The sequence below is a fragment of the Rhipicephalus sanguineus genome, chromosome 8, assembly GCF_013339695.2.
Source record: "Rhipicephalus sanguineus isolate Rsan-2018 chromosome 8, BIME_Rsan_1.4, whole genome shotgun sequence".
Classification (NCBI taxonomy): domain Eukaryota; kingdom Metazoa; phylum Arthropoda; class Arachnida; order Ixodida; family Ixodidae; genus Rhipicephalus; species Rhipicephalus sanguineus.
In genome coordinates, this window is record NC_051183.1 from 84,853,378 (window position 1) to 84,865,068 (window position 11,691).

Consider the following 11,691-nt stretch of genomic DNA (forward strand, 5'->3'; position numbering starts at 1 on the left):
GAACTAAGCAGAAGGAACGCTGCCGTAGACTTGCTATCTAGTTGCTTTGTGTGGCAGCGGGTACAATTTCTTCTAGAGCCCTGTTGTTCAGCTTCCTGCGGCGAACGTCAAAAGATCTTGTGAGATCGGTTAGAGACTACCCTCAGCTTTCGGATAGTTTTAGAAGGCCATCACTGAACACCTTTCGGGCTTGCGTACGAACCCCTCCGCGTTCTTTGTCGCCAAGTGATCGGACTATCTGCATGAGGTGTGCGTCATTGCATGTAATGACCCTTGTTTTTTCATAGAAATGTAGCGTACCTTACGTCATTTGCAAAGCTCACGCTGAAGCTAAGTCCGAGTTCGCACTGTTTTGTGTAAACTGTTATTAAGGCACAAACTACATGTGCATGTGATTCCTGTTGTTTTCAACGTTATTGTATTTTTACAACTACTTTCCTTGCACTGACCTTTTGCGAAACTTCTTGCGTGCCTACTCATTCCACCGTAATATCTTCAGCTCCAGCTCGACCTCCCCATGGTCGGCCCGCACCACCTCAAAGTATGTACCACATTCCACAAATTTAATGGTCGAAAACAGCACACTAGACATTAAAGCATGTTAGTTTCACGTTATCTTCTCAAAAAAGTTTGATAACCCATAAAGCATGGCATGATTATACATCTAGTGGAAAATGACACGTCCACTGCCATGATACTAGTGGTTCCGACCTTACGCCTTTGCCATTTGAGGATTTCCATTGTTTGTAAATGTGATGAAAAGGCAATTGTTTCGGTGATGCGATTATACGCTTCTAACAAAAGGCGGTGTGCCGAAATTGTATTCAGAGTGTAATGTAACCAATTAGCGTTCAACGAACGGCATGCGCAGGTTATTATCCTCAGTAGATATATATGACGGTCCCGTGCGTCTCTCAAACTCAGCAGCAAGTTAAATAACGGTTGTTCTTAGCAACAGTCACGAACACTGAGAAATAAACTTCGCTAAAACTGCTGCTTAGGCGAGTCGGTTCATGATTAAAATAGATTTACTAGCGCAAAAAGACGAAAGACTTAACAAGCAACACACACACACACACAGCGCTGGTCAGCGCTGTGTGTTCCTTCGTCTTTTTTCCGCTGGTAAATCTATCTTAAACTAAAAAATAACCAAGTTTCTGTATTTTCAAACGTGAAGCTGTACGGAAGTGTCACGCTTGATTACACATATTAACGCATTGTGCCACAGTTAAACATTAGAATACATTAATTATAAGAACTCTCAATGCAGCAAACACAGTGTGCTCGAAACATTCATTTGATCCAATTTACTCGAATTGTAGACTGATTAGCTTAATTTCAATCAAATTTTTGGTAGTCGGTGAGCCAGGAGGTGCCAATAGATGTAACTAGTCACTTAGTTGCGCTATCGGTTTGCTGCTCATACTGAGGTATTGAAGCCCCACTGCCGACTGCGTTTAACGGTAAATCTAAACTAAATATGTCTTACGCGAGATGTGAATAGCGGCGCCGGATCCCAGTTCACGGCGTCGTCAAAAACAGACGTTCATATAAGGTACAATTCACGAACTGAAAACAAATCAAATTCCACTAGTCGCAGTATTTACTAAAACCTCCACTCAAACTAATTATCTCTCTTTGATACGTGTAATCAATAACAAACACGAAACGCGGATCACCTTGCAGTGAATAATACGTCCTCTTCCTTAAATTGCTTTGGAACATATAATATCTCCCACACAACACACAGCACGCAAAACACGTGTAATACACATTTCCTCTCGGAAAGCCCATGCATATAGCAACAGGCGTAAAATACCGAAACGATAAATTTACAGCGTACAGTTTGGAAACAGGGAAAGTTGTGTTACATCGGTGATTAGTCTAAGCTGCAGAGCACTTCAACGTGATAGACATTTATTTTGTTTCCAAAATGAAAGAGGTAGAGCAGAACACATTGGAAGCCTTCACACAAAGGGCTTCTACAGCATGATTACATTTCAATTTGGAACTGACCACAGAAGGCGCAACGCTCAAGGATAATTTGCTTGAATCTAATTTTTGCTGTTCACTTATCTCAGGGCTATCAAATGACTACAGAGTTCTGAGATATCTTGTCGCCCACTCCCCATCCCTCGCGGACATTCATGTGTTCTTTGGTATACGGATATTACTTGACGGCGCCCTAGCAAGCACACAATAACTGCGCTGGTCCCAGAGTTAACCAATAGCTGGGCATTCCCAAAACCTTGCCCAATTTTGAAGACTCCTACTCCCAAGCATGCTATTCTTCACGAATTGAAGTTGATTCCCCTCTTTGCTATTGTATGTTATCATGCGTACATATATTAAGGCTTTCTCATATTTGCTTGCTCATTTATGCTAACAAGTCAGATACATGTTTAAACGATCCTGCAGTATGATAGATTTGATAGGTGTACGTTATGGTGTATGATATTTTAGTTTCCTTCTTGCTCATTTTATTATTTCATGCCTTACTGCTTACATTACAGGAGTGCAGTCGCTAGGAATAAGGCCCTCTGGGAGTACGTACCTTTCATATATACTAACCTGTAAAAAAGCATCATCATTGCATGTTATGCACCTATTTTGGACAATTGCATGTGAATACCGCGGAGGAGTGATCATGGGTAAAAGTTTCGAATTCGCGGCATATTTGTGGCTTTCATGATGCATGTTGTGGAACCTGTAAGCCGTGTGTTATATTCCGCTTATTTCGAAACGCTGATAATATTATTTGGCTACACGAGATTGTGTAAAGAAAAAAAAATTGAAATTGCCATAATGCAAAGATTTAGAATGCATAACACAAGAAACTTAGAGCCACTGCAATCTATATGATGTCAACTTATTACCACGCGGTTGTGACGGTGAAGAACAGAAATCCTAAGCCGGTAAAGACAAAATCAAACATTAGAGCAAGGTGCGCTCAAATAAAAGGGTGTAATAATCAAGCAGGAAAAATAACAGCGAGTACTACGTGAAAGACACCGTCTCTACGCCATCTCTTACCTCTTCGTCGGCGCAGTGCGCTGTCTTTTGTACTTGAGTAGGCGTATGCGACAAACTACACCGAATGGCCAGGTCCGTTTCTTTTTGACAAATATTTAAAGATGTCTGAAATAACAGGAGCACGTTTTTATCAAAAGCATAATGCTGCAGATACGCCCTTTTGGTTTTTGAGCATTATGAACGATCTTATGCAGATTTTGTTGCAATTGCTCGAGAGCTGGTCACCTAAATTGGCGCATATTTAAACTTTGGGTGCTGGTTTTAGTTCAGCACAGTGCGAAATTGGGCGAGTTGGCGAGCATTTTTCATACCGTAAGGTGGAACACGCGCAGTCTCCGAAATTTAGTGCAATGGCATGAGAATACAACCCCGCGCTTAACTTCCGACGATGTATTGCAGAACCTTTTAACATTTATCAGCGCCAAAATCAGGGTTGTATAAAGGAAGATACACCCTCGAACACAAAAGATATAAGGAAAATCAATATTACAATAACTTCTACAAGGTGTACTTGCACAACCCGGGCGTCAAAGACAGGCCATATCTCGCATCAAGTCTTGCCCTAAGCTAATCGTTACACTCATTACATAGGTTATTCAATAATGACAAGTAGTAATATTACACTTTTTCAAAACACTACCTCGCGCTTATTCCATCGAACACATAGTTAACTGATCCATCTCTCCATTTTTTTGTTAGTATAAAATACGTCTACTGTTTCTCTACTCAGCTGATCCTTATAGTCAGAAACGACTGTAGTGTCATCACAGAACTTTTGCGTTCAAAAGTTCAAAACAAGGCCTGTGACTGCGTAATTACGTTGAGGTAGGCTTTCGTTAGCACGTCGACCCTTCTGGGCAATATGCCTTCCAACACAGTAAGTGTAACCAGTATATAATGGATGACCTACGCCCGGCAAAAACAGGCACATGTTTTACCGTGAATTTCTTCCTAGTTTTGTTTACCGGAGTTCTAGTTTGATAAAGAGAGGTTTTGTTGTAAGCGGCTGATGCAGGATTTCCTGAAAATAAGTGGCCTGGCATGATTGGAGAACAGCATTCCTTGTCTGATAACAGGCGTTAACGCATTCTCTCCACACAATTACTCAGGAGAGGTTGCGTCAGACATGAATTCATCGTTTGTGCATTTGAATCCCTATTGATTATTGCGTTGTCGAAAGCACAGAAAGGACACCATTGCCCAGGAAACGTTCTAGCGGTACAGCACAGGATGCCTGAGGTCTAAGGGAAGTTTCAGTTTAGGCATGAATAGAGGTATACCACCCATGCAATCACGGTATGTATATTTTTAGTTTAACTTTGATATGCTCTTTTATTCTTCTATCAACAGAGTAGTAGCGTTGGCCTCACCGCCACAGTGCTCTACCGGGGAACTGACAAGTTGGACCGTTTCTGAGTGCAAGGACTCGAAGCCAAAAGAGTACGCAAGACGCGAATCGTGGCATTATTTGACTTCCACGTCAACGGCCATGGTAGTGTCAGATGAATACAGTCAATAGACATAGCAGCTGTGTGCTTACCTTCAATGTAGACCAGGAGTACATGTTCTGGAACACGACCGGTGAACCTGATGGCATTAGACAACCAAGCACGTGTTCATGGAACGATAATTGGTTATGCGACAAAAAGGAACAACAGCAAAATAAGCGAACCACGGCATTAAGCATACCACCATGAAATTGTCTACTATGGCTGTCCCATTCGAAACTGTTTCTACCACTTTCGGGACTGCTTTGAGTCTGTATGAGATCCTGTGTACGTACAGTGCATGTCTTTGCTTCAGCATATTATGGAAACTACTCGTCTGTTCCTCGCTTTGAATGTTTCAATAAAACATTTTGAGCAATACTTAGGTGTCCAGTGTACACTTTTCCTATATGCATGCACGCATCATTCACTTCTAGGCTTACTAATTTTGATTATGTTGCCTAGTTTTATTTGCCTGCCACGTAAGAATTGCGGGATTGTTTAAATTCACGTAGTCTTACCAAGACACCAGTCCTTCGAGCTCGAAGCTACATGTACAATAGAAACTCTACAAGAGCACAAAAAGGTCAGCCGTGATCTGAAACCTTGCGATGGTAAGAGTGGCAGCGTGGCTCGGGCGTTGGCGAGTGCTCAATCGCCTAGTGTAAAAGCTACAAGGACGCAGGTTCAGAACAAGAACCGCCGGCTGAGTAAACGGACGTTGTCTCTGGTCTCTCTTTGCACTGGGTACAAAAAAAAGTCAACCAGCTCCGCTTCGAGGACACCGATGAAACATCGAAGCTGGTGGCGTTCCCTTCGTCAGGATAACACATTTCTATGTTTTGGAAGTCTTTCAGATATTTTTGATAACGTCTCTTTATCAAACACTCTTAGTTAAGCTTTGAGGTGGTAGTATAGCCGCCACATTTTATAGAAAAGTACCACGTGGCAGTGTGTTACTGTGGTAATCCGTACGTGATTTGTTGGGCTAGCTCTTCCCTTCTTTCTTTTTAGTAGGTGTGTGTTATGGGATTTCCCCAATTTTTGTGGCACATACGCGTTTATGATTATGACAGTTTTCTGATAGGCCGCACATATTTCGCTGGCACATAATCGTTTGTTGGGCTAACCCTTGCCCAACAATTTTTAGTGAAGCAGTGGTGAGTAGGGCGATTCACGCCATGTCTGTTGCGCATATGCGTTTATGATGTCCACAAGCGTTACCACATATCGCGGACATGAAAGACTTGACCAAGAGCAGCTTCACTGATAAAAGGAAAAGGCTAGCACATATGCACTTGTATCAATAAACGAGGACGACAAAAGAAGTGTAATGAGCATTTAACTGGGTAATAAAAATAGCGAAGATATCGATCACATTTCACTATAACGCTTTTAACAGAGGCCAGTTATAAATTGCAAGGAAAATAAGTTATGACATATGCATGTCCGGGCCACAGGTGCAAACCCATGCACCGTATGGCAAAGGCAAATTTGTCTCGAAGGAAGCTGGCGAGTCGTCTTGAGGTGGATGCCAGTATACCCCGGAATCATGACCTGAACACTTAGTTCGAGAAGGCAGAACCACGGCCAGTTCTTGGTTTCTGAATCTGATTTTTCGTCTCTTGCGAGAAGTGGTCATTCGCATTAGCAGACCACATCAAGTTAGGCAGCTGATGCTGTACTGAAAGACTAATTTCTCGACTGCATCTTGACTTGACTTCAGTTACACCTTCTAGAATGCGTAGCCGTACTCAAGCCTATATCAGCGTAGAAAGCGCAGCAATCCCCGCTGGTTTGCGAATATGTAGCTGTGTACTGCACAAGATTGTGTGGTACCAATGGACTCGAGGATGGACTCGAGTTCGTAAAGAACTTTCTCTGGTACGAACTAAACATGTCATCGGGAAAATTTTTACTGTAAAATTTAGGTCGATCCCACCCCATGTGCCGTTTGAAGGCAATGATAAGGCTGATCCTATTGCGCACGAAGCGTAGACTCATGTCCCAAAAGAGCTTCCAAGATTTATCAGAACTACAAAGACCTAATCCGCAGTAACATCAGGGTGATCCGCAAAATTACACATCCCGCATGCCCGATGGATACATTTTTTCGAGAACAAACGATGCTACTGTACCGCATCACAACTGACTCCGTATACCATTTGCCTTGTTAATTCTAGACTCGGTGATGCGCTTCCCCGCTATGTGCCTTCTGTGACGACAATGACGTCATCGTATTTGCTTTTGCCCGCAGTAGTAAGAAGCGATAGTCCGCAGCCTCCAAAATGGTGGTCCCAAGCAAGGGAGGTTCGAGGATGTCGTTTTTCGTGAAAGGCCCTAAGCAACAAGAAGGCGTGTGCAATAAATTTTGATTGTCTTCTTGTGAGGCACGGAACTGGTTCTCATGTGGTGGCACACCCACAAAATTCATGAGTTATTCAGACGGAATAATTGCCGACAATACGGGCCAGGCCCTGCCTGCTGCAACACCAGAAGCACCACAACGACCTACATTTAAATATCTTCTTTTCCTTAATATCTTCCAATCAGCAAATGAAGGCCCTCGTGAAGATCCAGTCACGTTCGCTGAAGTTTGTCGAGGCTTCTCTTATAATTTGGCGGCGCCCCTTAAGTCGTTACCAGAGCCTGGTACAATGGAAGCATGTGCCTAAATATGCACCATACACACACGCACCCACTCTTCCTATAGATGGTGGTGGTGGTGAAAACGTTTATTAGGTTGTAGGACGGAGAGGAGATGTGCTGCGACACGCCTGTATGGGACAGGCGGCATCTACTACTTTTTGACAAGCGCGCATAGAACAACTACAACACGGCCTTTCAATGACACATTTATTGACGTTTCAAATGTTTGTGTCAAAGTGTCAGAAAAGGCATCCCCTGTATGATCATATAATCAACTGATCTTCGTACAATTGTATTACAGCCTGAGAACGCTTTCGACTTATTGTGCCGGCCTCTACATATCTGGTAAACCGAACTTGATCTTTTAAGAATCTTGGTGGAACAACAATGACTCACTCACAAAACCACATTTGCATACACCAGCTTTACATTTCATATTGCAGGTATGACTCATTCGGAGTTTCGAAGCAAAATGTAATTTCTGGTTCAGAATACATCAAGGTGTTACTATTCGCACAACACATCGTTCTCTTTCTTACTGGACTGCTCCGCCTACAACTTTAGTGTAAACTTCTATGCTCTCCACAGCATTTAACAGATCCCTTGAAGGTGGTCAAACTACTGCTTCTAGTGACTGCAGGGTGTTTGCTTGACTATCGGCTGCTTTGAAGCAAGAGGTAAGTATACAATAACATGAATACGTACCAACTAAAACCAACTCTGTTATTCTAATGGGTAAGTATAGTAGGTTTAGCAATGCATTTTGATGGCTATCACTGGTGCTCTTTTCTACAGCGTACATGTCATAAGCTCACAAAAACAGCCTATTTTGGGGGCTTTATCTCCCGCCACCGCCACCGAAGCTGCCGCCAGTATCAATTGCAGCTAGTGGGCATCATACGAAAAAAAAATCGAGACTACCACAAAAACACTCAAGAGGGTGCAGCTGCTTTTGAAAAAAAAAGCCAATAGAAGTGTCTTGTTTTGCATAGAGTTTCGTAAGCAGCGTGGAATAAGCATGCAACATGAATGGCATAACGAGTGGGTGGTTAAAAGCTTCCCACCTGTTCCAAAGAGCTCAGCCATATGTCATCATCATCATCAGTCACAGCATCAACAGCATGCAGCTGCACAGGTTCACATGTCATGATGTCGTTTCTAAGACACCAGGGCTCCTATATCGGTCCTTCTCGGTACTAAGAAACTGCGGAAGCGATGGAAAGTGCGTGGCCTGTTTACAATATTGCAAGGTACAGATAAGTCCCGCAGTAAACTCCGAATTAGTGGTCGAGCCAAATATATGAGAAAAGTGCGCAGCGAAACCATACGAATGCACGGCTCAACCGCAGCTGATATGATGGGCCCCCCTAAAATATTTCACGCATGATAGGGTGAGGTGTCAAATGCCACAATAGGGATTATAGCACGATTCATTGAGACGGCGAATTCATCGACACTATTATTTACGAGACAGTCAGTGGTATATATCATATGATCCCCGGGTACGTTTCGTTAAACGGAAGTGACGCAAACTAATGAATGATCTCTTTTTGCTGTAGAACGTATCCTGCACTGTCAACGGTTGACACGATAGCAAATACTTGTATGAGCAACACTTGTTCAAAGATGGAAAGTGAACGTTCAAGTAGGAGGAGCTTTAGATGAAGACCAGCATAAAAACTCCAGTTCCAGTATTTGCTGAATGCACGTCAATTCCGTGTCTGCAAAAAATGAACACCCAGATGCTGTAGCCGTGGAGCAATCCATGAAACTCATGTCAAAGCCTGGGCTTCCAAGTTTCCGCCAGCAAAGAAGCAAAGATACTTTATTGAAATGCTTGAGACAAGAAAAATTCAAATAGCACTGCCACAAGTGTGGCACCTAGTGTGGCAAATAAATGGGACATTTCTCTCCTCAGTATTAGAACGTTCAGTCAATAAAATCTTGATTCATACAAAAATACGCCGTGGCGGATAGTCATTTTTCATCTTTATGTACCTATTCCAAATAGGTACATAATAGGTCACTTACTAAATGGGTTGAACACAATGATCTTGAAAACATTTTTACGCTTGGAGAAAACGCATCCATGTTCTGTCTTATTTAGCCTGTCTACGTACAGATAGTTGAGTTTGCAAAGCGCGGGTAGCGATGATGCTTGCAAGTTTCGGGAACAACCCTGGTAAGATGAGTGTAGTAAACACCGCCTCATTGATGCCGATCCCTGGTCGTATCCCGAATAATGCGTTGGTCGTGCGTCATGTCGTCGAGAAAGGAACATCGGTGCTATCTCAGCTGGTTGACTCGACAATCTCATACGCCTGACATGGCCGACAGTGAGGATACAACTGATGCAGGTTCGTGAGGTTGGCTGAAGGCGTTAAATGCGCCAGCATTTGGTTCGGCGTGCACCGATTTGTTGTGTCCTTAGAGTTGCTCGCGAACAATTTGCCTTGCAATTGCCTCTAGAACGAATCGGAAACTGTAGCTGTGCTCAACGCTTACACGCTTTGCAACATTCGCTAACTTGCCGAACTTAGGCGTGAAGTTCTCAAATATGCTACAATGTTTGATGATCTCACCGACGCAGGCGAAACTCTCCTTGACGAATAGTAGCTGTACACAACCTCAGCAGCACCTTTCAGGTGGCTCCTAACATTGTCCTCTTCGGACACTCGAGGATTCACCGTCTCATACAACTTGAGGATCGTCTCTATGTACGTAGTACATGCCTCCCCTGGCTCTTGAGCACGCTGAAGCAATATCTGTTCTGCCTACTTATTTTTTTGGCTGTGGAATCTGCCAAGCACTGTGGGATTTCAGTAGCGAAGCGGACCCAGGTTGTTAAAAATTACTCGTAGTTCTCGAACCACACCAGTACAGTGTCTGTCAAGAAGAGAACGACGTGCTTTCGCTGAGGCGTGGGGTTCTAGCCGTTGCATTCCTCACACGCTTGTGGTGGGTGAGCTACTTCTCCCCGTCATCGCCAGGTTTTCCTGAGAAATCGCATAGCTCCATATGATGTATCCAGATGTCGGTTGTCCACACTGGAACAGTCGGAAAGGACTGTAGGTCGCCGGTGTTCGACATCGGGATACCGTGTAGTGTCGGAGGCAGTCGAGCAAGGCGTCCGCTTAGGCGTAGATCTAGCGGCAGCGGCTTCGTCGTCTCGGTCAAAATATTCCATACCTCAGCCACAAAAATGTTACATTTAATTGAATTATATTTATTTACAGGTTGAGGTTGATGGTAAAATAATCATGGCGTCTGTACACTGCACCAGATCACTTCTTCTTCCCTTTGCTCGATTCATACCCCTTGTAATATATGAAGTAACGATACAACGATATTTCGTGTGCTGGGGGTTTATAAAATGACTTGCTAAAGCTGACTGGCCTGAGGAATGTGTCTCGTCCAAATGCCATCACATTGCGGGAGATAAGTTTGATTTATCGTTCGGTGCGAATAGCAAATAACAACGTTTATTTCTGACTTAAACAAGAAATAACGAAGCATTTCAGCTTGGGAGTACACAGATTCCAAGAAGGAACTTTCGCTTACATAACTTCCTTAAATAGCCTCGCAGAAATATATGCGATTGTCATTTGCTTGATGGTGCTGTTGTGACCGAAGTAGAATGTAGGGAATGCTCGCATTAAAATAACATCCTGTTAGCCCAGGTGTGAAGCGAACTTTAAAACTTTACTTGAAGCAAAACCATCCGATCTGCAGATCATTCTTCACATTCTAGGAGCGCTTTACGCGCACGCAATACATTCTTCAGGTCACGTTACATTATGCGCCAGAACTTTTTATTTAAAAAGAAAGCATCATTTCTCAGTCCGACGTAACAAGTCAGAATCCTGTGCTGATGAAGGCTTAGCTGTTCTTGCATATTCACAAGAACGATAGGCGAATGATGTGAGATAGAGAGGCGTGCAGTGTAAAACGACGCTAATATTCGCTTTCATCAAATGTTTCTGTGCGAGGACATAAGTAGGAACCTGCGAGCGTAATTATATATTGAATTCCTTCCAGGTAACGAATAAGGATGCGGGTGCTTTGTCAAAACATCATCTTCTTGCTGGGATTACTTTGTCTCATGTCCCTTTTACAACAAGGCCCGATGCACGTTGATGCTATATTTGGTACGTACTTTGTACTTTTCATCTGCCTATGCATTGTAGGACCTGTGCCTGTGAGCCAGTGCTGTCTAGCATTCGAATTCTGGGCAGAAGTGGGAATGCGCTGGCGAGAGAACTAATGGAGGCTTATCATATTAAAAGAAAGACCGTGAATGTATCAGTGATACTTCTGTTGTTCTGCGCAGTAAGGAAAGACTGTTCTTAGATACTTGGTTATGATGGAATATGTTTCGGTATCCCGATCCCGATTAGTATTGTCGACTGTCATGTGCATTGCGCCTGCGCGCGCCACTCGGCTGTGTATATATGTAGGAAGACGTTTCTGAATAAAGCTTAGTTGCGAGTAGCGCCTGTCCTGTACATCAGTGTTCCTTCTC

General features: G+C 43.3%; 1 long non-coding RNA gene across 1 annotated transcript; it reads left to right on the forward strand.

Moving 5' to 3' along the window:
- The first annotated feature begins 446 nt into the window (after nucleotides 1-446).
- Nucleotides 447-4,901, forward strand: LOC119402186 (uncharacterized). The gene is made up of 3 exons (XR_005185666.2): nucleotides 447-541; nucleotides 2,514-2,546; nucleotides 4,384-4,901. It is a non-coding gene; the product is annotated as an uncharacterized LOC119402186 (long non-coding RNA).
- The last annotated feature ends 6,790 nt before the right edge of the window (nucleotides 4,902-11,691 follow it).